Genomic DNA, 26,941 nt, shown 5'->3' with positions numbered 1-26,941 from the left:
TTCAATCAACCCCGGTGTTATATTGCGACACGATCCGGCTTAATAGGTTTCTTTGTAATTGTTTTAGCATTTATCAATAGGATGTATTATGCATTATGTTTTTATGCTCCAAAAAAAATATAATAATAAAAAAAAATGTGTTAAAGTTGCAATGTTCATGTATTATGTCGTGAAAAAAAAAAGAGAAAAAGAGAAGTTAGTGATGTCTATAGTTGTTTATATTATTGTTTACTTAGTTGTTTTGTAATAAGCCGGATCAGATCGTTTGAGTTACTTTAAATATTCCCTTCCATACCCTTTCACCTGGCCTCGTTATAACCCGTTTTAAGACCTCTTGATTTGCATTTATGTCAAAGCATTTACATAGGTGGATATTTGATGAATGTACAAGCATATGCGGGGAGAATTGGTTATATGTCTAAATGTGTGTTATGTATGGGTAAAAACCGAAAGCATGTTAGATTTGGTTAGAATTCTATGGTTTAAATAGAACATCAAGTATACTAGTGCAAACCGATAGAAGTGAGGCAATAGGGTATGACTTGGGACCTTGACTGTACCAGAATTGTTGGTAATACTGGTGGTTATAAGTTGAAAATGAAAAACAATAGTTGTTGAGGTGTTGCTTGGGGAAAGCAACGGGTAAGTGTGGGAATGCGACGAGTGCACCAGAGGATGACCCGTAAGTGTGTTTAATTGATATAAAATGATATGCATTAAGTGTTAATTTCATGGAAATTGGATAACTACTGTTTTGTGGTAATTTCAGGCTAAAAGGAAGTTCCGGAGTCATTATGGTGTATAACGAAGAAACCAAAGGAACCAACAAGTCAAGAAGGTCGAAACAAGTGAAAAATGGATTTTATGGCTGAAGTCCACTGTGGCCCACTGTCCACACAGTGGGCCACTTTCAATTATCACCGTGGAGTGGACCGTGACCCACGGTGTGGACCGTGGGCCACGGTCCGACATTTGTAACCGACGGACCTTTGTTATTTTATCCAGGTTTGGGTAGTCTAAAAATCTATCTTTCATATTAGAATACTATAGAGACGAATTTTGGGAGGCAAGAATGATATTGGGTGATTGTAATCATTAGTTTGGGTTTATGATTCGTATGATTATCCTAATTGATGTGATGAAGAATCAAACTATGTGTGGCTAATCCCCTTTGTGTTCTCTCCCGAATTGTAAGGTTTTCTATTGAATAATTGTTGACTGTTTATGTTATTTGTGGGATAGTAATTTGATCATATGATTGTATTGCTATGGTGATTGTGAGTTTGATTAGTAGTTGTTAGTATAGTGTAAATTCGTGTTCTTGACTATCAGTTCTTGGTGCCATAGGCAATCGAGATTTATTAGAAGAGAACTAGGGTTAACTATATAAATTGATTATCGAGTGATAACCTTGTGTTTTTATAATCCAAGTACTTAGTCCTCGTTTATCACATTCAAACACACTTTCAAGAATATGTAGTTCATCCTAAAAGTAAACATTAGCATTATCAACATTGGAAACCTGAAATCGGGAGAGAACATTCTTTTATTAATTCAGTTAAAATCGTTAAATTTCTTTCAGTTATTTTCATTAATCAAATCAACCAACCAAATCATTGAATTTACTTTTTGCACTTAGTTTAATATACTTAAATCACAAGACTACTTAATAACACATTTTCCACAAACTCTCTGTGTTCGACACCCGCTTACCGCTATCTATTTAGTTGTAATCGGTTTATTTTTGAGTGAGTCTTCGACCTCACGTCAGTTACACCTGTGGAGGAACTCACAAGACGAGTGACTGCAAATAAGTTATCATGGCTATGGAAGAAGTTGGCTTCATCGACTGTCAAAACAATGCTTTCAGCAACAACTACAATTTAGGTTGGAGAAACCACCCGAATTTCAGTTGGAAAGAGGGAGGTAACACTCAAACCTTACCTGGATTCGAAAAGAGACCAATGAATCAATCTTTCCAGCCTAAACCGCAATTCCAAGATCAAAGTTCCTGTAGCCATCAAAATCTGAGCTATTCGAAAATTGAAGAAATGTTGATCCAAATCATGACCAAAACAAATGAAGCAGAAAAGAAGGTCTACTCAAGAGCCGTTGATATCAGCGGAGTATTACTGAAGCATGAAGCCGACCTTAAAAGTCAACAAGAATCATTACCAAATCTAGAAACTCAGATCGGACAGATTGCCCGACAATTATATGAAAGACCACATGCACTCTTCCAAGCAACACCATAACCAATCCTAATGCGAAAGCCAACGCTGTCACATTACGAAGTGGCACAATCACTGTTGCCTCACCAACCTCGATTCCAATTATGGAGAAGGAATCCCCTGAGAAAACGTAGGAGAAACTAGTTCCAACAGGCACCGTACAACCTAAGGAACCAGTCCGAACTTATATTCTGCCTATTCCATACCCTGGACGGCTGAAACAAGAGAGATTGGAAGCTTAGTACGGGAAGTTTTTAGAAATCTTCAAACAACTCCACGTCAACATACCTTTCGTCTAAGCCATTGCTCAAATGCCGAAATATGCAAAATTTCTCAAAGAAGTGCTAACAAACAAAAGGAAGTTGGAGGAGTTATCACATGCGCCCTGAGTGAAGAATGTTCAGATGTCCTTCAAAACAAGCTACCGCTAAAAATGACCGATCCAGGGAGCTTTACTATCCCTTGTCTCATAGGAAATTCGTCTATTAGTAATGCCCTAGCTGACTTAGGAGCTAGTATTAATTTAATGCCTTATGCGGTTGTTGCAAAACTAGGGATAGGAGAACCAAATCCCACCCGCATGAGCATTTTATTAGCTAACTGATCTTTTAAATAAACTCGAGGCATTGTTGAAAATATGCTTGTCAAAATTGATAAATTTGTTTTCACAGTAGATTTTGTAATTCTAGATATGGAGGAAGACAAAAGTGTACCTCTGATCTTAGGAAGACCCCTCTTAGCCACTGCAAAGGCTAACATTGACGTTTGCACCGGCAAACTAACTCTCAGGGTCAATGACGATGCTATCACTTTTGACACAGGAAAATCTATGCAACATCCGCAACATCACGATGACACATTATACTGTGTAGACATCATTGATTCTATCATGAGTTGCTATGTGCGGAAATCTTCCCTTAATACCTCATTAGAAACACAAATATTAACTGACACTAATACCAAACCTATTTCTAGAAAACGATAATCTCAATACTATCAACAACAATCAGGAAACATCAGAAGTAGTATGTGAGATCACCGAATGTAACGAAAAATCAAAAACATCAATCGAAGAACCACCAGCCTTAGAGTTAAAAGAACTACCAAACCATCTTGAATACGCCTTTCTGGAAAAAAACTCTCAACTCCAGTAATCATTTCATCTCACGTTTCTAAAGAAGAGAAAGACGAACTTCTTAAGGTTCTTAAGAACCATAAGAAGTCTATCGCATGGAAGATCATGGATATCAAGGGCATCAGTCCTTCCTTTTGTACACAAAATCATCATGGAGGAAGAATACAAACCCGTGGTCCAACATCAAAGACGTCTTAATCCCAACATGCAAGATGTGGTGAAGAAGGAAGTAATCAAACTCCTTGATGCCAGATTAATCTACCCAATTTCATATTCACCTTGGGGTAGTCTAGTTCAGGTAGTACCCAAGAAGGGAGGAATGACAGCTGTAATGAACGAGAAGGACGAGCTAATACCAATTAGGACCATCACAGGCTGGCGGGTTTGCATTGATTACCAGAAGCTTAATGACGCCACAAGAAAAGATCATTTTCCACCTCCTTTTATCGATCAAATGGTTGAACGTTTATCTGGAAAATGTTCTACTGTTTTCTTAATGGATTTTCCGGATACTTTCAAATACCAATTGCTCATGAGGATCAGGAGAAAACCACCTTTACATGTCCGTATGGAACCTTCGCCTACCGAAGAATGCCATTTGGACTATGTAATGCTCCAGCCACCTTCCAACGTTGTATGGTGGCCATATTTCATGAAATGATTGAACACTCTATGGAAGTTTTCATGGACGACTTCTCAATCTTTGGAGACTCCTTCGATCATTGTCTGAAAAACCTAGACAAAATGTTGGCTAGGTGTGAAGAAGTGAACTTAGTACTCAACTGGGAAAAATGTCACTTTATGGTCAAAGAAGGCATTGTTCTCGGTCACAAGATGTCCCAAGCAGGACTAGAAGTTGATAGGGCCAACATAGAAACCATATCCAAACTTCATCCACCAACTTCAATCAAATCCATTAGAAGTTTTCTAGGTCATACAGGATTTTATCGCCGCTTCATAAAAAACTTCTGCAAAATTTCTAGACCTATGACCAAACTTCTAGAGAAAGATGCACCATTCGTCTTCTCTGAAGAATGTGTTGAATCATTCAACATATTGAAAGATAAACTTTTCAACACGCCAATCATGACTACACCCGATTGGACCCTTCCATTCGAGATCATGTGCGATGCAAGTGACTTGGCAGTTGGAGCCGTACTCGGACAACGCAAAGAAAAACATTTTCACCCAATCTACTATGCTAGAAAAACTCTTAATGATGCACCAGAAAATTACACCACAACAGAAAAGAGTTATTAGCAGTAGTCTTTGCCTTTGAAAAATTTAGATCCTACCTATTTCTTTCCAAAACCATAGTTTACACCAATCATGCCACCATATGATACCTCTTAAACAAGCAGGATGCCAAACCTAGACTTATCCTATGGATTCTCTTACTCCAAGAATTCGACATAGAAGTCAAGAACAAGAAAGGAGCAGAGAATGTAGCCGCAGACCATCTCTCGCACTTGGAATGCCCAGCCTCAAAGGAGCATCATGAGGAAATTATCTATAATAATTTTCCACACGAAGTTCTCATGAATATCCAAGCTGTCATGCAGGAAGAAGATGAAAGTCCTTGGTTTTCCGACTTCGCGAATTATCTAGCTTGTAGAATCTTAAGGAAAGGGCTAAATCATCAACATCGGAACAAATTCTTTTCTGACCTTAAGTTCTACTTCTGGGAAGATCCATACTTGTTTAGGATAGGTGCCGATCAGGTTGTGCGTAGATGTGTATCAGGAAAAGAAGCCTTAGATATTCTCAAACACTGCCATGAAGGACCTACTGGTGGACACCACAGTACCGCCACCACGGTCAGGAAAGTATTTGATGCAGGATTCTTCTGGCCCACCATATATAAAGACACACATGCTTTGATCCAAGCATGCGATGCTTGTCAAAGAACCGGAAACATCTCAGCCAAAAACGAGATGGCTCAAAAGGGAATTCAAATATGTGAAGTCTATGATGTATGGGGAATAGATTTCATGGGCCCATTTCCTAACTCATTCGGAAACAATTACATCCTTGTAGAAGTCGACTACATGTATAAATGGGTAGAAGCACAAGCTCTTCCCACTAATGATGCTTGAGTAGTCGTACAATTTCTGAAAAAGTTATTTTCACGTTAAAGCCTTAATCAGCGATAGAGGTACTCACGTCTGTAACGCTCTAATGGACAAAGTTTTATCACCGTATGGAGTTCACTACCAACTGGAAACACCATATCACCCTCAGACTAGTGGGAAAGTAGAGGTCTCGAATCGAGGAATCAAAAGGATTCTAGAAAGAACTATAGGAATGAATCACAAAAATAGGGCAGAAAAGTTAGATGACGCTTTGTGGGCCCTTAGGACAGCCTACAAAACCCCCATAGGAATAACACCTTTCAAAATTTTTTATGTGAAGGCATGTCATCTACCCGTAGAATTAAAACACAAAGCTTACTGGGCTCTTAGAGCTGTAAACTTTGATCTATCGTTTGCCAGTAAAAACCGCCCAAATATCAAATTAACGAGCTCGAAGAACTAAGAACATTAGCCTATTAAAACTTCTGGTCTTACAAAGAGAAGACTAAACGTCTACACAACACCCATTTAAAAGGAAACAAAAAGTTTCAAGTTGGCGATTGAGTACTGTTATACAACACACGTTTACATCTTTTCCCAGGAAAATTGAAATCCAGCTGGACAGGTCCGTACATAGTTGAATCAGTTTTTGACTATGGGACAGTCGAGATTTCAAATTCTGATGGCCACAAGTTCAATGTTAATGGACATCGATTGAAACCATACATCGATGGGCCATTTGAATATGTTTCGGAGGTAATAATCCTCCAACCAACTCAGGAAGCATGCAAAGAGAAGGGTCTGGCCAAGACCCTTGATTAACTAAGCCCTGGATATATATTTTGAAAAAAAAAAAAATAAATTAATTAAATTTTAGTTTTTCAAAACACGGGGGCGTGCTCCTAGAAGCACGGTCCCGGGCCACAGAGTGCGGGCCGGAATCTTCGTTACAAAAATCTTAGTCAGACTGGTTTGCAACAGAATTGTAAGATAAAAAACACGGGGCCGTGCTTCCAAAAGCACGGGGCCATGTCTGACATCTGGTTGGCTATAAAAGACACATATTGCCAATGCATTCCTTGCACCTACCCAAACCAAAACACTCTCCCCTGAAACTACAACATGCCTACTAAGATGAACGAAGCAATCTCCGTCCCTCATCAACCGAGGAACGAAACCTGACACGTTTGCAAAACCGAGCTTTTGATGAAACTTCAAGATCTCGTTAAGGTACTTACCGAGATGAACCTCCTCGCAGAGATGCGTCTGGTCCAACTTACTGAATCGGTGGAGAACATGAAAATGGAGCTTCGAGACATCAACAAAACAGCTCCAGTTTCAAGTACTCGGTTTCACGTACTTCCCTCCGCATGGACCATTCGACGGAGGAGAACCTTTCGGTGGGATCTAGAGACATTAGTTTTTTATGTTTTCATGTGTAAATAAGTGCATTAAGCACAATGTTTTAGGACCCTCGGTCTTAACCCGAGTAAATTATTGTTTTTGGGAAAACCTGACTTATTGATGCGTGCTGCGTAGCTTGTATAAATATGATAGATGGGATGATTCGCTATTGCACAAGATCGTGTTTTAAATTTATAAAAGTGATTTCTACAAAGACTAAACACACACAAAATAGGCAACTGTACCTATCGTATATGTAGAATAGTATTGGTAAGAACCAAGTATCGATCCGTGCACACAAATGTTTCTAATAATAAATCGTTGTTTTACTTCAATCGGAGGTTTTAATCATTTTGGGGTTTATTTTTAAACTTTTTTATAAAATATAAATACTTATATATAATATATAGGTGACCAAGACGAGAAATTCTAAACAAGTAGTTCAATTATATGAAGGTTACCATCTAAGATCAAGAATCCACTCCATTTTATCCTTGATAATTAATATGTAAACATGTGGTAAACTTGCCGTAATAATATATGATAGATAGCTCCTTAAGCCTTAAGTGAGCATCTTTGACATAAAAGGAGTAACATGCGCATTTTAAAGTCCACCCTTTCCTAATGTCATGCTACCTCGAGAATGTCAATTTAAGTTGGCAAGTAGTTTCGTAAAGTAGAAAGATTAGGATTGACTTCGATTTATCAAATACCAATTCTAACAACTTCCGGTGGTTATAATTCATCACATAACCTCCCATTGGTTGATTAAAGTAGGTTATAATTACACATTCAATTAACATATGATTTCTTTAACTAGCATGATATCCTAAGCAATACCATTTTCAGATTACCAAAGCAGAGAGAAATAGATCATAACTTATATCTCATCATTTCTAAGTACAATATAAGGATCCATGTTTCGATAAGTTATGAAAGTGTTTCTATCTTTCAAGAACATGAGTCGATCATGAATGATTGTCAATGGAATTGACAATCACCAACTTTGAATTAGTAATTTAAGATGGTGTAATATTTCTCATCAAAAGATAATTGCAAGATAACCATGTACTTTACTAGACTACACCACATGTTTTATATAATCATCAAGTAAAACAAAGCTTCTTCATAGATATTAGATGGTAAATGGAGTTTAGCTCATAATGAGCATGGTGATTAACACTAGGATGGATGATGATAACAAACACATGATTAAACTAGAACAATCTAACCAAATGTGGATGAATCTTCCTTCTTAATGATGATGATGATAACAAACACATGATTAAACTAGAATAATCTAACCAAATGTGGATGAATCTTCCTTCTTAATGATGATGATGTTGGTTGATGATGATGGTTAATGATGATGACCTCCAAGCCCTTAAACTCTTCACTAGATCTTCAATGTGAGTGTTAGTGTGTGTTTTTATAAGTGAAAAACGGATAAAACTCTCTTCAAGGCACACCAAATGAGTGCAACATGAGCCACTATATATAGGCAATCTGGAGTGTGAAGCACGACCCCGTGCTTACGTAGGCAAGCCTCCGTGCTTTTTTAGTGTCTTGTGCTAAATTCATTTTGTTTTTTCTTGTAGACGACCATGGCCCCGTGGTCAAGGGCACGACCCCATGCTTTTGTTCCCAGTTTTTGTCCTTTCTTGTAGATTTTTGTCTTAACTGGTGTTCAGAGGCATGGGGGCGTGTTTCTTGAGGCATGTGGGCGTGTTTCTTTGCTTTTCTTGTGTTTTCTTCGATTTTCTTCGTCTTTTCGCTTGCTTCTTCGTTCGGGGCTTGGTTTCACCCGCAATTACATTTTATTATGATAAGTAGTCTTATGTGCTATGTTATTTGATAAAAATTGCAGTTTTTAGAGATTATTTGATGCTGAAAAGATGTATAATTTTATGTACATCAACATCCCCACACTTGAACATTGCTTGTCCTCAACCAATCTATTTATAAATATTCTCTAAAAACAACAAACTCGGATTATAGCCAACCCTTAAACGTGCTCCAAGAAAATGGAAACAAAATAACCAACCTTAAATTGTATTAGTGATAAATAAAAAGGAAATTTTGTTTTTATGAGCTTCCGTTTATGCAAAACGTCACGTTCTCACAATGTTCACTCATACTCGGTTTTATATCTTATCATACTTGTGATGTATGTATGTGAACTCTCTTAGTCAGAATGCAACTTGTGATAAATAAGCTTGTAACAATTTCAAATCTCCACCTTTGTGAAGGGTTGCATATATCAGAAGGTAATATGGGTTGGTTTTGTATGAGTCAGGATTTGCTATTTTGTGGTTGTTTTAAGGATCTAGGTTAAGGATGGTGAGGAGGGTAAATATAACTTTTGTTGATTATCGGGATTTGAGATGTCGTTGATGGTTAGCTTTTTCTCCCAACGATGAAAATAATTTTTTTTATAGACCTAGTGACTCTTTTAAGGTCAGATCGTCAAGACCAGTTTTGTCGAGGATGTGGATCAGTTCTTCCTTAATCCTGTTCTGAAGATAACTTCCAACTCTAGTGGATCGTTCGGCTTTGAGCCTAATAGACCCCACCCTCATTAGTGCGGTATATTCATGCTGAGACTGATTTTGAATTTTTCTACATCTTCCTTCGTGGGACCAGTTTCCGCAACCTAAGCATCGTTTGTATCTTTTTGCTCTTCTTTTCATTGCGTTTTTAGAAATTCCACAAATGGTGGCTTTTGTTCGTCTTGGCGCCACTTTTTCCTCACCTCATTGCTAAAGAGAAAGATTCTCTCCCTAAGTCTGGAGGCTACCTATGTTTTGTGAAATGTATGCAATAAAGGAAATTGAAATCGAAAGAATGCATTTCCAGTTCTTTAGGGTCTGCCGGTAAAATACCAGTGTTGTATTTTACCGGTGAGATGGAAAAAGTGGTAGGGTTTTGGTTAAGGTTTTTGGGTTTTGTAATTTGGAGAATGGTTTGATGGGATTGTGACAATATTACCTTCTTCTTTATACAACGCTTCGTGCGGTCTTGAAATGAATATTTGCGACAAGTTCTAAATCAAACGAAACATATGACTCACTCAAAGCTTCCGAAAAAAAAATATTTATATGGCATGAGGTTTATCTCACAATAACGAAGAAATTGGGTATTAACGCCATATTTTGCATAAATTTGTTCTCAATATTACAAAACTTCTTTTTACTTTTTTCACTTTTCTTTGGTTATAATAGACTAGTAATCGGTTATTTGCAAAAAATTTCTTGGATTTCTGTTTAGGTTTTATAAAAATAATCTTTGTTTGCTGTAAAAATACTTGTTGATTAGAGAATTTTTTATTATTTGAGCAAACAATTGGTCAAGTAATTCCCCTCCCCACATTTGAATCTCACATTGTCCTCAATGTGAAAGATTCATGAAAAGATAAAAATTCTAATTGAGTATGGTGGGTTAAAATGGAGAGGTACTTCCCTACGGGCTAACGAAATTTCGACAGAGCGTCCCCTGTTTATCATTCGTTTTCCTGTTTTTGTACCAGTATAATATAAAACTGCAAACAACCACAAACAACCAAGTATAATTTGCTGAAAATTGGGTATGGAACCATCCATCCCTTGCCCCATCGGGCTAAATAAGTACCTACTAATAATGTCTTGGCAGCCACGACCATAAAAGTGTCCAATCAAACCAACAAATAAACAAGTACGACAGAGTAAAATGTTTAAAACACACATACTAGTAATAATAAAAGTGTCATGAAATGACTACTAAACAATGCCCATGCCCGTACCCAACCTACCAGTTCCGCGGCTCATCAGTTACCCGTGTCCGGGTCAAACGGTCCCCACTGCCTGTCCATGCGATAGCCCAACCGGTTGATCTCTCGCTTCACCTCTGCATATTCGGCTGCCCTTTGTGCATCGGAGGCAACCATCTGTTCTGTGATCCTATCAAATGAGGCGGTGGTATTGGCTAAGAACTGATCAATTAGGCCGTATAGGCCTTCAAAAGAATATCAGCTATCATGTGATGAACTGGGGCCGGCCCCTGATGAAGATGGGCCTCCTCTCTAAAGATGGTCCCAAGCCTGGTTAAACTTATCACAGAACCTCCAAACATCCGGGTTTTGACCGATTTGCTGAACCATCTGCATGTTAATACAATAATCAATGGTCAGAGCAATCAAATCTGGGCTCCTGGTACCTTCCCTGTCTACATCATAAGCTTCATAGAAGTTGTAGATCCATGGCCCGCCAAAGATCGGTGTGTTTCCTCTGGCATTTGCATTTGTCGTAAACAGCTTGCAGAATAAATACGTGATGTTGCGCGGGACGTCATTCTTCATGCAATAAAGTGCCCAGAGATCCTTTAAATTAACAACCCCCTCGCTTTGACCACTAGCAGTGACACTGTGACTGAGCAGGCGGTGGATGTATCTCATGAGCGGGTCACGCAATGCAGTGCTCTTTGAAACGCTTAGATTATAGTTATCAGTTCCGTAGCTCAATTGTTCCCATGCCTTTAAATGTGTATTTCCTGCTTCATCATCATCATCATCCCCGTCTTTGTCTGCAAATGTTATCTGATGTACATAAAAATATACATCTTTTCGGCATCAAATAATCTCCAAAAACTGCAATTTCTATCAAATAACATAGCATAAAAGGCTACTTATCATAATAAAATATAATTTCAGGTGAAACCAAGCCCCAAATGAAGAAACAAACGAAAAGACGAAGAAAAACAGAAGAAAACACAAGAAAAACAAAGAAATACGCCCTCATGCCTCAAGAAACACGCCCCCATGTTTCTTAACACCAGAAAAGACAAAAATATACAAGAAAAGACAAAATCTGGAAACAAAAGCACGAGGCCGTGCCTCTCAACCACGGGGCCGTGGATATCTACCAGAAAAGACAAAATGAATTTAGCACATGTCACTATAAAACACGGGGGCGTGCCTACGTAAGCACGGGGCCGTGCTCCACACTCCAGATTGCCTATAAATAATGGCTCATGTTGCACTCATTTGGTGTGCCTTGAAAAAGAATTCTATCCAGTTTTCTCTTACAAAAACACACACTAACACTCACATAGAAGATTTGGTGAAAAGTTTGAAGGCTTGGAGGTCATCATCATCAATCATCATCATCAACCATCATCATTATCATCATTAAGAAGGAAGATTCAACTACATTTGGTTAAATTGTTCTAGTTTAATCATGTATTTGTTATCATCAATCATCTTAATGTTTATCATCATGCTCATTATTAGCTTAACTCCTTTTACCATCTAAAATCTATGAAGAAGCTTTGTTTTAGTTGATAATTATACAAAACATGTGGTGTAGTCTAGTAAAGTACACGGTTATATTACAACTATCTTTTGATGAGAAATGTTTCACCATCATAAATCACTAATTCAAAGTTGGTAGTTGTCAATTCCATTGACAATCGTTCATGATCGATTCATGTTCTTTGTCACACCCCGATTTAGGGCCTAGGCTTGTGTGACCAATAGTTGGTACCTGTTTTGTAAATACATCAGAGTTGCGGGTTATTTTAGCGGAAGACTTTGGTTGAATAAAATATTAATTTATTTAAAACCTTCTCGGATAATAAATACCCGGTGTTTGATTTATCAAGCTTGTTGAAATACCGTTTGCAATATTTTAATAATTAAAAACTGAGCCATCATTACCTTGCGAGAATCTAACTCCATGAATGTCTTGCTACCTGTACTAATCTGTATTCCCTGAAATGTGGGAAAAAATACGTCAGCTATATGCTGGTGAACACGTATGACTCTATAAAAGCATTTGAATGATGATTATAATACAAACGTAGTTTTCTTGACAATCTCAGCGGAAGCATTTCTACTTCCGGTATATGTACCACTGCCCTACACACACAACGGTATTCCCCGAGCCAAACGGCTCTGAACTGAGAACTGGTCATGACCTTTAAGCTCGCAGCTTCATTGCCTTTGATTGATTGATTGAGCTTTAACAGTTATGTTTGGATCCAGACACATGCGTATTCGGTCTGAGTTGATATTATTCTCTACTTTGTATTATAACGTTTTAGAGATTTCTTTATCTCATATAGACATTGATTGACTCGTTAAGACAAACACCCGTTCGTCTCATTGAGTATAAATATGTTTTGACTGATTGAAAAGGTTAACTTATTCACGTTATAAAAGGTTTGAACGTATTCACCTGTGATTGACTGTTCTGAATGATTGGTGATCTCGTTTGAAACCTTGACTGTGAATGATTGATTGATTGATTGATTGATTGATGATTGATTGACCTATTATAAAATAGGTTTATATAAACATCCAGATCATTACTTGATCCGGCAACAAACCCTTAGTCTGGTTTTGATAGCTTTATACCTTGATTGATTATATGTTTGAATAAAATATTTGAGACATATTGTCTTTATATTTATTTACCAAATCATATGCTGAGTTTCTTCTTCATGAAGAAACATCTATAATTTGTTTCTTCTTCAAGAAGAGACATTCATTGACTGCTTAGTATTGAATGTAAAATCTTATGTTTCTTAATCATAAAGAAACAATGTTTTTACTATATTCCTTGTGTATGAAATGCTATGTTTCTTAATCGTTAAGAAACTATATCTTGACATATCCTTATGAATGAAAAATATGTGTTTCTTAATTGTAAAGAAACATTACTATAATCCTTTGTATGTTTAAAGCTTATGTAAACATAATTTTGATCAAGGTTTGGGCTATATCCCTGACTGTCTAAGCCATATAATATAATAATAAAATAATGACTTAGGCAGAACCCCTACCTCACACGGCTATTCGGATTCCTTCCCTTTACTTCCATTATGATCTTGACGGATTCCTTCCGTTTATTTCCATTGATTATACCCTTGAACTTTCAAAGGTTTGCTAACTGATTCTCCTTTGAGAAGACATACTTTTATGTCTAATTTAAATTCATTATTTTCTTTATTTCATCTTTCTATAAATGATGATTATTAAATTACATAATTTCTTATATTTCGAGAACTTTCGAAATTTAAATATCTCTTTTCTTAATTGTATTCTTTATCACGATCTGTATGCTAAGGTATTTAATTTACCCTTTTATTGCTACAAAAGTTCTCATTTAAACACAAGTAGTTTATAAGAGTTAACTAACTCTTTCTTATGCTTTTGAGTCTCGGACTACTGTTGTTTGTTTCTATTCTTGATTGCCAAAATGCTCCTTGTTTTTCCTTCCTTCCTATTGTTGCTGATCCTTTAATTGCATCTTTGAACATTCTCTTTTAAAAATGTCCTTTTTAGCATGCAATTGCTTTCCTTCTACAGTCGTTTTCAGAATGTCTGGTTCTGATGTATTGTTCTTGTTCTGTTTTCGACACTTCCATAATGTCGTTTATCACAGTTTTGTTATTGCAATGGTTTCTCCTTGTTGATGTTATTCTCTTGTTTGTTTGTTGCCTTTTCCTTCTTTCTCATACTATTAATCACCGTATTTATTACCATACTATTGATTAAATATCTGGCCAGTTCCATCCCCAAGGAGGTAGTTTGTGATATATGGGTTTTTACTATATCTCCTGTCTCTTTGGGTAATCCTGATATGTGTTGAATAACTCTGTCGTTTCTGAGTTGTCTAGACGCGAAGTTGATTGGTAATCTCCAAGGAACTTAGTGTTGTACTCTATGAGATTTGTGATATCCATCTTAGTTTGAATAAGATTAGCTTCTGGTATGGGCCAAAACTGTTGTAATACGAGTTCTTTGAATGTTTCCCATTTCATCTGATACAAGGTTTCTCTGCCCTTTCTTACGATTAGAATGTTCCATCATTAGAGAGCTTCACCTTTGAATTTTAAAGATGTGTACTGAATCTTTTGAATTTCAGTACATTGACTAATGATGATGGACTCGATCTCTTCAAGCCATCTTAAAGTTAGTATAACACCTTGATTGTCATAGAATTCCTTTGGTTCGTAGGTTTTGAAGTTCGTAAAACTACAACCTTAATTTACTAAATGGTTCTTGAAGTTCTTTCTATTCGTACTGAAACTATAATAATGATAAGGATTTCGGCATATGGGTGAGTTCTAATAATCTTATTTGAATGTTTAATTTTGTATATCTCTCTTTTCATTATAACGATAAGAGAGATCATTGTGTCATGAATTCTCTCTTGCATATTGACTAAATATCATTCAGGAATCTCATGGTCAGATTGCGTCATATTCTTGTTGCTTCTTTGGTTGGAAACTTCTTCGTTATTTGCTTGACTATTTAGGTTCGTCATTCTGAGTATAAAAGAAACTCATATACTGATGATAAACTATGTGACTAATGAAATCGTTTCATAGATTTGTCGTATCCTTAGAGGAATCTTTTTTTTTCCAACTTTTCTCGGATCTTGACTAAACTTTCCTTAAGGTTATTTGTTAGGTACAATCCATCTGTTTTATCCTTTTGACTGAGAAATGATATTAAAGAACTTTAATAAGAGGATATATCCATATGTCTCTTAATTACCATAGCTCTTTCAGAATATCTTAATGATTGTTGATAGGGTTCTACTTAGATATTACTAGTTTGTCCTTTATTGTATGCTTTTGAAATGACTAGTACATACCTTGTGTACATACAACCCATGAGAATTTCTAATTCTCTTTCTAGATTTGTTTATATCTCTTTTGCTAAATACTTCTTTAGCATTGGCTTGAGGTCACTTATCCTTGGAATTCTGTCCACCTGGACTTTTCCTTATGCTGACATTCTATTTCTTCCAGACTTTGCTGAGAGAATTACTCTTAAGATAAGTTTAGTATTCCGAAGAAAATGAAACATATCTTTTATTTATGTTGTAGTAGTAAGAATGCACAAAACTACTATTGCTATACTTATTACAACTTATTGTCTACTTTTTCCAGCGTATGATCAATTTCTTGTTCTTGTTTTTCCTTCTTGATGCTTTTGCTTATCTCCTTTTCTTTTGTCTTACCTTGTTTTCCATTTCTTTCTTAAGCATTGCTTATGCTAATTTGGTGACATTGATTTCATAATTATTAGACTTATTTTCAATGTCATACATTCCTTCTAAGGAAATTCTGAGTCGTATTCAAGCGTTTTTCCTTGAGTGTGAGTGAAGTAAGGAAATGCTATATTGTTTGTTCTTGATTATTGTCTCCATTACTCTTTTTCCCTTTTTGACGATATTGGTTTTGATTTACTTGATCCTACTCCTTGTGTATTCTGATTTACACTTATCAGAACTGGTGGAGTATCGAATGAATCTGAATTTCCTTCCATTGTCGTTTGATATGAGTCTTCGTTACTGGACATATGAATTAGGAGTAGAGATGTTCCAATACATCCCTTTCTTTTACCGGATTGAGGTTTGAATGATATAACTATTGTGACTAGAAATCTGCGTGAGGTTTGATTGAAAGTAGGAATACGTTCCTATCTTATACGTAAATTTTGAATATTCTATTTAGGTATTTTTTAGTCAAATATCTAATTTATTGTGACTGTGATTGATATTCCTATGGTACTCATGAATTGCCAGGAAGATACTTCAGTTGATCTTCATATGGCAATTTAGGAATTTATCGATTGTTCTTGACTGATAAGGATTGTATAATGACTGTTATTACTGTTCGCCATATCTAATGGCTCAGATTCGAATGTAGTGATTGAATGTCTAACTACTTGATATATATGCCCAAAGTAGTTTATATAAGACATTTGAACAGATTATGCTCTAGGGATATTATCAATCCTTGCTTGTCCCTACCTATTTAACAAATAATTTAAATCTTAGGTACTAATACATTAATACCTAATTCATTGAAACCGATGGCTCTTATTTATAAGATTGATATCAATCTCTGATCAAAGCCTAGGTATGATTAAATACCTAATTCGCTAAGATCGATGGCTCTGATACCAACCTGTCACACCCCGATTTAGGGCCTAGGCGTGTGACCAATAGTTGGTACCTGTTTTGTAAATACATCAGAGTTGCGGGTTATTTTAGCGGAAGACTTTGGTTGAATAAAATATTAATTTATTTAAAACCTTCTCGGATAATAAATACCCGGTGTTTGATTTATAAAGCTTGTTGAAATACCGTTTGCAATATTTTAATAATTAAAAACTGAGCCATCATTACCTTGCGAGAATCTAACTCCCTGAATGTCTTGCTACATGTACTAATCTGTATTCCTTGAAATGTGGGAAAAAATACGTCAGCTATATGCTGGTGAACACGTATGACTCTATAAAAGCATTTGAATGATGATTATAATACAAACGTAGTTTTCTTGACAATCTCAGCAGAAGCATTTCTACTTCCGGTATATGTACCACTGCCCTACACACACAACGGTATTCCCCGAGCCAAACAGCCCTGAACTGAGAACTGGTCATGACCGTTTAAGCTCGCGGCTTCATTGCCTTTGATTGATTGATTGAGCTTTAACAGTTATGTTTGGATCCAGACACATGCGTATTCGGTCTGGGTTGATATTATTCTCTACTTTGTATTATAACGTTTTAGAGATTTCTTTATCTCATGTAGACATTGATTGACTCGTTAAGACAAACACCCGTTCGTCTCATTGAGTATAAATATGTTTTGACTGATTGAAAAGGTTAACGTATTCACGTTATAAAAAGGTTTGAACGTATTCACCTGTGATTGACTGTTCTGAATGATTGGTGATCTCGTTTGAAACCTTGAGTGTGAATGATTGACTGATTGATTGATGATTGATTGACCTATTATGAAATAGGTTTATATAAACATCCAGATCGTTACTTGATCCGGCTACAGACCCTTAGTCTGGTTTTGATAGCTTTATACCTTGATTGATTATTCGTTTGAGTAAAATATTTAAGACATATAGTCTTTATATTTATTTACCAAATCATATGCTGAGTTTCTTCTTCATGAAGAAACATCTATAATTTGTTTCTTCTTCAAGAAGAAACATTCATTGACTGATTAGTATTGAATGTAAAATCTTATGTTTCTTAATCATAAAGAAACAATGTTTTTACTATATTCCTTGTGTATGAAATGCTATGTTTCTTAATCGTTAAGAAACTATATCTTGACTATATCCTTATGAATGAAAAATATGTGTTTCTTAATTGTAAAGAAACATTACTATAATCCTTTGTATGTTTAAAGCTTATGTAAACATAATTTTGATCAAGGTTTGGGCTATATCCCTGACTGTGGTCTAAGCCATATAATATAATAATAAAATAATGACTTAGGCAGAACCCCTACCTCACACGGCTATTCGGAGTTTTGCTAACTAAGATTGATTGAGCAGCACTTCTACTCTCTATCGCATTCTAGGGCTTTAAATGGTGAGAGCTTGTACGCACTAAGATGATTGGCACGCAAAACGAGTCGATATATGGTGGCACGGATTACGAGGTGACGATTGTCGGGTCGGCACGGAAACCGAGGTAGTGAGAGAGTGTAAATTCTAGAGAGAGAGTCTAGAGAGAGAAAATTTGGTGTGAAGAATGAATGTGCTGGGCACCCCCCTTTTATTGATAATTTTGCACTCCATCGCGGTATGCGATGGAGTCTTCCATGTGGCCGTCGCATATCGCGACGCCACCACTTCTGCATGAACGCCACGTGGCCTGACACGTGTCGCCACGTGGCCTGACTTGCTGCCACGTGTCACTCGGTCGTGACACGTATCCCTGAGTCATCATGGACCATCGCGATACGCGATGGCCGTGTTCTTGGACTCATCGCGTAGCGCGATGGGTCACTATATACCATTTTTTCATTTTCAGCCCCTTGTCTTTGATAGCTTTGTCATTTCTAGGTCTAAATCTCGTTATTCAAAAATACTAAGGCGGCTCTTAAGTGCGCCATCAAAGCGCCACATTGCGCCCTTCGCCCGAGCCCAAGCGCGTGGGTGTGCGCGTGCGCGTCGGGTGCTTCGCACCCTCTGCTAGGACCACTGGGTGCATGCTAGGCATATAAGAATATTATAATGGAAACTCTCTTCCTTATAAAGAGCTTCCATTTCTTTACCACTTTCCATGTGGGATGGGTTTTAATTTCTTTATTTATACTCATGTGGAATGCTTCCACTTTCTTGCACTTTCCATGTGGGATGGAATTTCCTTATTCCATACCTTTAACATAAGATAATTTCTTTATTGAATGATCTTGTTTTCTTTATTTAAATTTTTCCCAACACTTATTTTAGGGAATTTTGATCCTTCAACTTTACTTGGTTGTCAATTTTGGATAGAAATTTTGGGGATGTTACATTCTTGAAAGATAGAAATACTTTGATAAATTATCGAAACATGGATCCTTATATTGTACTTAGAAATGTTGAGATATAAGTTATGATGTATTTTTCTAAGTCTTGGTAATCCAAAAATGGCTTTGCTTAGGATATTATGCTAGTTAAAGAAATCATATGTTAACGGAATGTGTAATTATAACCTACATAAATCAACCAATGGGAGATTGTGTGACTAAACTACAACCACCCGAAGTTGTTAGAATTGGTATTTGAGAAATCGGAGTCAATCCTAATCTTTCTACTTTACGAAACTACTTGCCAACTTAAATTGACATAATTGAGGTGGCATGACATTAGGAAAGGGTGGACTTTAAAATGCGCACGTTACCTCCTTAGTTCCAAAGATGCTCACTTAAGGTTTAAGTAGCTATCTATCATATATTGCGACGGCAAGTTTACCATATGTTTGAATATTAATTATCAATGCTAAAATGGAGTGGATTCTTGATCTTAGATGGTAACCTTCGCATAATTGAACAACTCGTTTAGAATTTCTCATCTTGGTCACCTATATATTATATATATAAGTAGTTATATTTTATAAAAAGTTCAAAAATTAACCCCAAAATGATTAAAACCTCCGATTGAAGTAAAAAACGATTTACTATTAGAAACATTTGTGTCCACGGATCGATACTTGGTTCTTACCAATACTATTATACATATACGATAGGATAGGTACACTTGCCTATTTTGTGTGTGTTTAGTCTTTGTAGAAATCACTTTTATAAAATTAAAACACGATCTCGTGCAAAAGCAAATCATCCCATCCTTTATATTTTACTACTACACGCGCACACGAATCAAGTTTTTGGCTCTGTTTTCGGGGACACGGTACGTTTATAAGAACGATCCAAGTTTTAATTTAATCATTGTCTATAATTGTACAAAATTTTAACTTTTATTTCATTTTATCTTTATTTTTTTTACTAAATACTAAAATATATAATTTTACGGCTAGCCTACTTTTTACCCTTATTTACCTTACCTTACTCTAGCTTAATTAATATAGACCTTAGTTTAGTTTTAAATAGTGTAGCATAACTCGTAGTTTAATATTAGACTAACTTTAACTAACTTTTACTTTAAGTGTTCATCTTGATTTAGTCCCATGTATGTCTTCTACTTTTGAGCCTGAGCTTGTTTCTCCAATTTCTGAACCGTAACGACTCTTTCGTCGACGAGCACGTAAATGGACTACAGAAACCGCCGAAGCAATCAAAGACGAATCAGTAGACGACACCACATCAGGAGAAAATCAAACCAAAGAAATGATGGCGGACCAAAACAATGAGCCGAACATGAGCCAGTATGCCAAGCCAAATCTCGAAGGTTACGGCAATGGAGTGGCTCCACCCGAAATTGCCGAAAATTTCAAAATCAAATCAAGCACCATTCATATGGTGGAAAATTCAGTTCAATTTCATGGTCTCCTCGACGAGGATCCTCTTTCTCACATATCTCGATTCCTACAAATCTGCGGAACCTTTAAAATTCAAAACTGTTCAGACGATCAAATCAAGTTTAAACTCTTTCCTTTGTCTCTAAGGGGCCAAGCCCTAGAATGGATATAATCTCTTTCCTCTGGTCCCATCACCACTTGGGACCAGATGGTTGAACAGTTTCTCCTCAAATATTTTCAGACTGATAAAACTGCCAAATACTGAGCCAGCATTACCGGATTCCGGACCAGTGATGATGAATCGTTACACGCAGCATGGGAGAGATACAAAAGTCTTCTAAGAAGATGCCCACACCATGGACTGAGCGTATGGTTACAAGTACAAACTTTCTTTGACGCACAATCCAGTCAAAACAAATAGGCCATCGACCAAATTGCTGGTGGAGACCTGGGATCCAAATTACCTAACGAAGCATTTGAAGTCCTGGAAAAAGTCGCAAAGAAGAGTTTCGCTTACAACCCACCAAGATCTACACCTACCCATAAAGGAATACACCACGTCAATTCCAACACTCTTTTTACAGCACAGCTTGAAGTCCTTTCTAAAAATTCGAACAACTTCAAGCCGAACTATCAAAAACCAGACTCACCTGTGACACTTGTGGAGGAAATCATAAGACGAGTGACTTTAAACAAGTCATCATGGCCATGGAAGAAGTCGATTTCATTGCTTGATAGAACAACGCTTTCAGCAACAATTACAATCTAGGATGGAGAAACCACCAGAATATCAGCTGGAAAGACGGAGGTAACACTCAACCTCTACCCACATTCAAGAAAAGACCGATGAATCAACCCTTCCAACCAAAACCTCAATTTCACGATCAAAGTTCTAGTAGCCATCAATACCCAAGCTACTCGAAAATCGAAGAAATGTTAATCCAACTCATGACCAAAAGAAATGAAGCAGAATAGAAGGCTGGCTCAAGAGCTGTTGATATCAGCAGAGTATTATTAAAACATGAAGCCGATCTCAAAGGTCAACAAGAATCACTTCAGAATATAGAAACTCAAATCGGATAAATTGCCCGACAATTATCCGAAAGACCACCTGGCATTCTTCGAAGCAACACAATCACCAACCCGAATACTACAGCTAACGCTGTTACACTCAGAAGCGGTACGACCATTGTTGCCTCACCAACTTCAGAACCAGTTATGGAAAAGGAGTCTCCTGATGAAACACGAGAAAGACTAACCCCTACAGGCACTGTACAACCCAAGGAGCCTGTCCGAACTTATGTTCCCCCTATTCCATACCCAGGAAGGCTGAAGCAGGAACGATTGGAAGCTCAATACGGGAAGTTTTTAGAACTCTTCAAACAACTCCATATCAACATCCCTTTTGTTGAAGCCATCGCTCAAATGCCAAAATATGCCAAGTTTCTCAAAGAAGTACTGACAAACAAAAGGAAGCTGGAGGAGCTCTCACATGTCACTCTGAGTGAAGAATGTTCAGCAGTCCTCCAAAGCAAGCTGCCCAAGAAAATGACCGATCCAGAGAGCTTTACTATCCATTGTCTTATAGGAAATTTATCTGTTAACAATGCCCTGGTTGACCTAGGAGCTAGTATTAAGTTAATGCCTTACGCGGTTTTTGCAAAACTAGGGATAGGAGAACCAAAGCCCACCCGCATGAGCATTCAATTAGCTGACCGATCTGTTAAATATCCTCGGGGAATCATTGAAAACATGCTTGTCAAGATTGACAAATTTGTTTTCCCAATAGATTTTGTGATTTTAGACATGGAGGAAGAAAAAAGTGTACCTCTGATTTTAGGAAGACCCTTTTTAGCCACCGCAAAGGCTATAATTGATGTTTGCACCGGCAAGCTCACTCTCAGGGTCAATGACGAGGCAATCACTTTTGACATAGGAAAATCTATGCAATATCCGCAACAACACTATGACACATTATACTGTGTTGACATCATACATTCCATCGTAAGTTGCTATATGCGAGATTCCTCCATTAATACACCGCTAGAAACACAAGTTTTAGACAAAACACTCAACAAACACATGTTAGAAAACGAAAATATCGAAGATGATTATCAGGGATCATCAGAAGTAGTATATGAGATCACTGAATGCAATGAAAAATCAAAACCATCAATTGAAGAACCACAAGCTCTAGAATTAAAATAACTACCAAACCATCTCGAATATGCCTTTCTGGAAAAAGACTCTCAACTCCCAGTAATTATTTCATCTCACCTTTCTAAAGAAGAGAAAGACGAACTTCTTAAGGTTCTCAAAAACCATAAGAAGGCTATCGCATGGAAGATCATGGATATCAGGCGGATCAGTCCTTCTTTTGGTACTCTCAAAATTCTCATGGAGGAAGAATACAAACCCGTGGTCCAACATCAAAGAAGTCTCAATCCCAACATGCAAGATGTGGTGAAGAAAGAAGTAATCAAACTCCTTGATGCCGTATTAATCTACCCAATCTCAGATTCACCTTGGGTTAGTCCCGTTCAAGAAGTACCCAAGAAGGGAGGAATGACGGTCGTAATGAACGAGAAGGAAAAGCTGATACCAATGAGGACCATCCCAGGCTGACGAGTTTGCAATGATTACCGGAAGCTTAATGACACCTCAAGAAAAGATCATTTTCCACTTCCTTTCATCGATTAAATGCTTGAGGGATTATCTGGAAAAATGTTCTACTGTTTTCTTGATGGATTCTCCGGATATTTCCAAATTCCCATTGCTCCTGAAGATCAGGAGAAAACCACTTTTACATGTCCATACGGAACCTTCGCCTACCGAAGAATGCTATTTGGACTATGTAATGCTCCAGCCACCTTCCAACGTTGCATGGTGGCCATCTTTCATGAAATGATCGAAAACTCTATGGAATTCTTCATGGACGACTTCTCATTCTTTGGAGATTCCTTCAATCATTGTTTAAACAACGTCGACAAAATGTTAACCAGATGTGAAGAAGTTAATCTAGTGCTCAACTGGGAAAAATGCCACTTTATGGTAAAGGAAGGCATTGTTCTCGGTCACAAGATATCCCAAGACGGACTAGAAGTTGATAGGGCCAAAATAGAAACCATATCCAAACTTCCACCGCCAACTTCAGTCAAAGCCATTAGAAGTTTTCTAGGTCACGCAGGTTTCTACTGCCGCTTCAAAAAAGACTTCTCCAAAATTGCTAGACCTATGACCAAACTTCTGGAGAAAGATGCACCATTCGTCTTCTATGAAGAATATGTTGAATCATTCAATATATTAAAAGACAAACTCGTCAACGTGCCAATCATGACTACACCCGATTGGACCATTCCATTCGAAATCATGTGCGATGCAAGTGACTTTGCAATTGGAGCCGTACTCGGACAACGCAAAGAAAAACTGTCGCACCCTCAAAATCTACTAACGGAGTTTTACCGTCCGAGGGGGTGAACTAATAGGATAGGAATCATTAGTTATAATCAAACACCATAAATAAGGTTTTCAAAACCATCAAGACATCAAGTCTTAAGTAAAATGCGGAAGCGAAAAGTGTAAAGCAAAATGATGCGCCACACAGGACGACTTAAAACACAAGTTATCCAGATAAAAATTGAAAACAAGTTTTAAAACAACGGTGTTCATCGAATGCGTGTGTTGAGTAAAGAAATTGACCTAAGGGGGAGATTGTTGAGTCAAAGATTTGACCTAAATGAAGTACATGGAAGATTGGAATCTTCTCAACCTCCTCTGATTTCGCTAAGTAATGGATCCGAGCACACCTTAGACATCCGAGCAAGCTTTTACTTAGCCGAGTACGATATTTTGCCTACCGGGCAAGGTTTATTTCAAATAGTCTTCTTTTGTGGATATCCGAGCAGGGTTTGCAAATTAGTGCATTGCCGGGTAAGGTACACTAGTTTATGTAAATCCGGGCAAGGTTCACTTTATCAAGCAAGTTTGTCCTTCAGAACCAAGTATTTTACTCTTCCGAGTAAGGTTTGGTTGACCAAGTCCAAGAAGCCAAGTGATTGGAAGACCGGGCAAGGTATTCATTAATAAGTATGATCCAAGTATGCTTGATAATCTAAAGGAATATTTCTAAGTAATATCGGGCAAGGTTCAGATCAAGCAAGGAACAGTACTCCCGAGTACACTTTGCTAATAAGTTATTTTATAGCAAAGAGCTGAAATGGATCATTGAAGAACAAGGTTGCTCGTAAGGAGTTGTCGGGCAAAGTCTGGCAAAGTCAAGAAGACTGAAGTCTACTCGGTGAGTATTTTACTTGGTAAAATACTCTTCAATTAAAGTCTACCCAGAAACTGATCCCGAGCAAACTTCTATGGTACCAAGTTATGGATGGCCGAGCATACTCGGAAAGACAAGATTGGTGCAAAGCCTACCCGGAAGACTTGTTTTACACTTAGTTTATTTTGAATATGTAATTTGAATATGTATGATTGTATTTAGGGTTTCTAGAAGGAATGACAGCTGTCCAAGGTTGGCAGGCCTATAAATAGAATGTTTAGGGCACGCCGCCAAGAGAGAGAGGACACGGACTTTGAGCCTTTACACTTTTCGGATAAGAAAGAATATTTCTTGAAAGTGATGGTTGTCCTAGGATTCCTAAAAAACCCTAAATCGATTATCCACTTTGTATGATGGAAATTATATAGATGGAAATCTTTTGAGTGAATCCTGTGTGTGCTTTCTACCTTTGATTATTCTTTGCAACCGTATGTTTGTTATTGATCCCGCCTTTAACAAACGGATATCTTTCTAAATATAGCAACCCGTCATTAACTCTCTTGTCAACACATTAATCTGTGTGAGTTATGACATGATTGATTAAGATCCAGCCGAAATCGAGGGGCTCGACAAGTGGTATCAGAGCTTGTTACTGCTATTTTGGAAAGATTGTTGCTGATTGAAGATTTGAAGAAGAATGACGTAAGCAGACCACTGTTCGATTGATTTGTGACGTCAGAAGCCCTGTTTTTCATTTTTCTTCCAGATCTACAATCTACTGGTGTTTTCTCTTCCTTATTTCAATTAGAGTTCATATCTAAATCTTGTCCTAATCACATCAGACACATCAGATCTGAGCATTCTGTTTTCAGATCTGATTATTTTGAAACTCTGTTTTTTACAAAGAAACTAATTTTTTATTTTTTTTTAAAATGTCTGGATATGAGGAACAAGAGGTGTCTACTAACAAGATACCAAGGTTGTATGGACAGGAAAACTTTATCAAATGAAAAGTACTCTTTGAAGCAGCCGTATGCTACAATGATATTGATATATGGAACTCCATCAAGAATGGTCCACAAATTGCTGTTGAAGAAGGTGCAAATGCAGCTGCAACTGCTGCTGTAATAGAAAGAATGAGAAAGGTGGATGACAAAGCCTTAGCTATGATTAAGCTAGGTTTGTCTTGGGAGATTCTGACCAAGGTGGCACATCACACAACTGCCAAGGAAATGTATGATGCCATCCTTGAGATGTATGAAGGGAATACTGACCTAAAGAACATAAAGAAGAAAAGATTGAAGCAACAGTTGGAAAGGTTCAAGTATAAGGAAGAAGAAAGGTTGAAATCAATACTAGAACGTTTTCTAAGTATTGTGAATGAGTTGAGGACAACTGATTATGTAATGACTGACTTTGATTTAAATACAAAGTTACTCAACTCAATGCCAAAAGAATGGTATACTGCTTGCAAGTTCATCCTTCAGAAGCATAATTTCAATGAATTGAAATTGGATGGTGTAATATGCTTTCTTCAGGCTGCAGAACTTGAAATGATAGAGAATGAGATGATTAAGGAAGATAGACCTTGCTTCAATGTTTCAAATGCATTGATTGCACCCATGGGAAATCTGTCTACCAAGAATCAACAGCAAATTCCCATTATTGAAGAACCAGCTGAACATAATTTTGTTACTCCAAAATCTTTCATTGGAGGTAGCACAAGTAATCAAGGAAATCAACAGAGGTTCAATGTGCAACTGATTGATGATACTGAAACTGCCTCAATAGCAAGTGGGAATGTGCATCACTCTAGTGGTGTAAATGGTCAAAACAATGAAACAAATGCATTGCTGTCTATGTTTACTGAGTCATATAATGCATTTGTTGCAAAGAACCTAATTCACACAAGTGTGGTACAAGATGATTTAGAGCAAATTGATGTAGATGAATTGGAGGACATGGATTTGAAGTGGCAAGCTGCCATGTTGAGTTTGAGAAGTAAAAGGCTGTATAACAGAACTTGTAGGTCTCTGGTTTCTGGTCCTAATGACAGGATTGGATTTG

At 37.2% G+C, this 26,941-nt stretch overlaps 1 pseudogene; it reads left to right on the top strand.

Moving 5' to 3' along the window:
- LOC143561625 (uncharacterized) overlaps positions 1-24,078 on the top strand; it is a 29,075-nt pseudogene extending 4,997 nt beyond the window's left edge.
- Positions 24,079-26,941: the final 2,863 nt, after the last annotated feature.

Source organism: Bidens hawaiensis, unplaced genomic scaffold, assembly GCF_021521415.1.
Source record: "Bidens hawaiensis isolate Kalapana, Puna unplaced genomic scaffold, B.hawaiensis_p1.1 tig00020750_1, whole genome shotgun sequence".
In the NCBI taxonomy this organism is placed as follows: domain Eukaryota; kingdom Viridiplantae; phylum Streptophyta; class Magnoliopsida; order Asterales; family Asteraceae; genus Bidens; species Bidens hawaiensis.
Note: the sequence above shows the minus strand (reverse complement) of the source record. Positions and strands in the feature narration are given on the sequence as shown.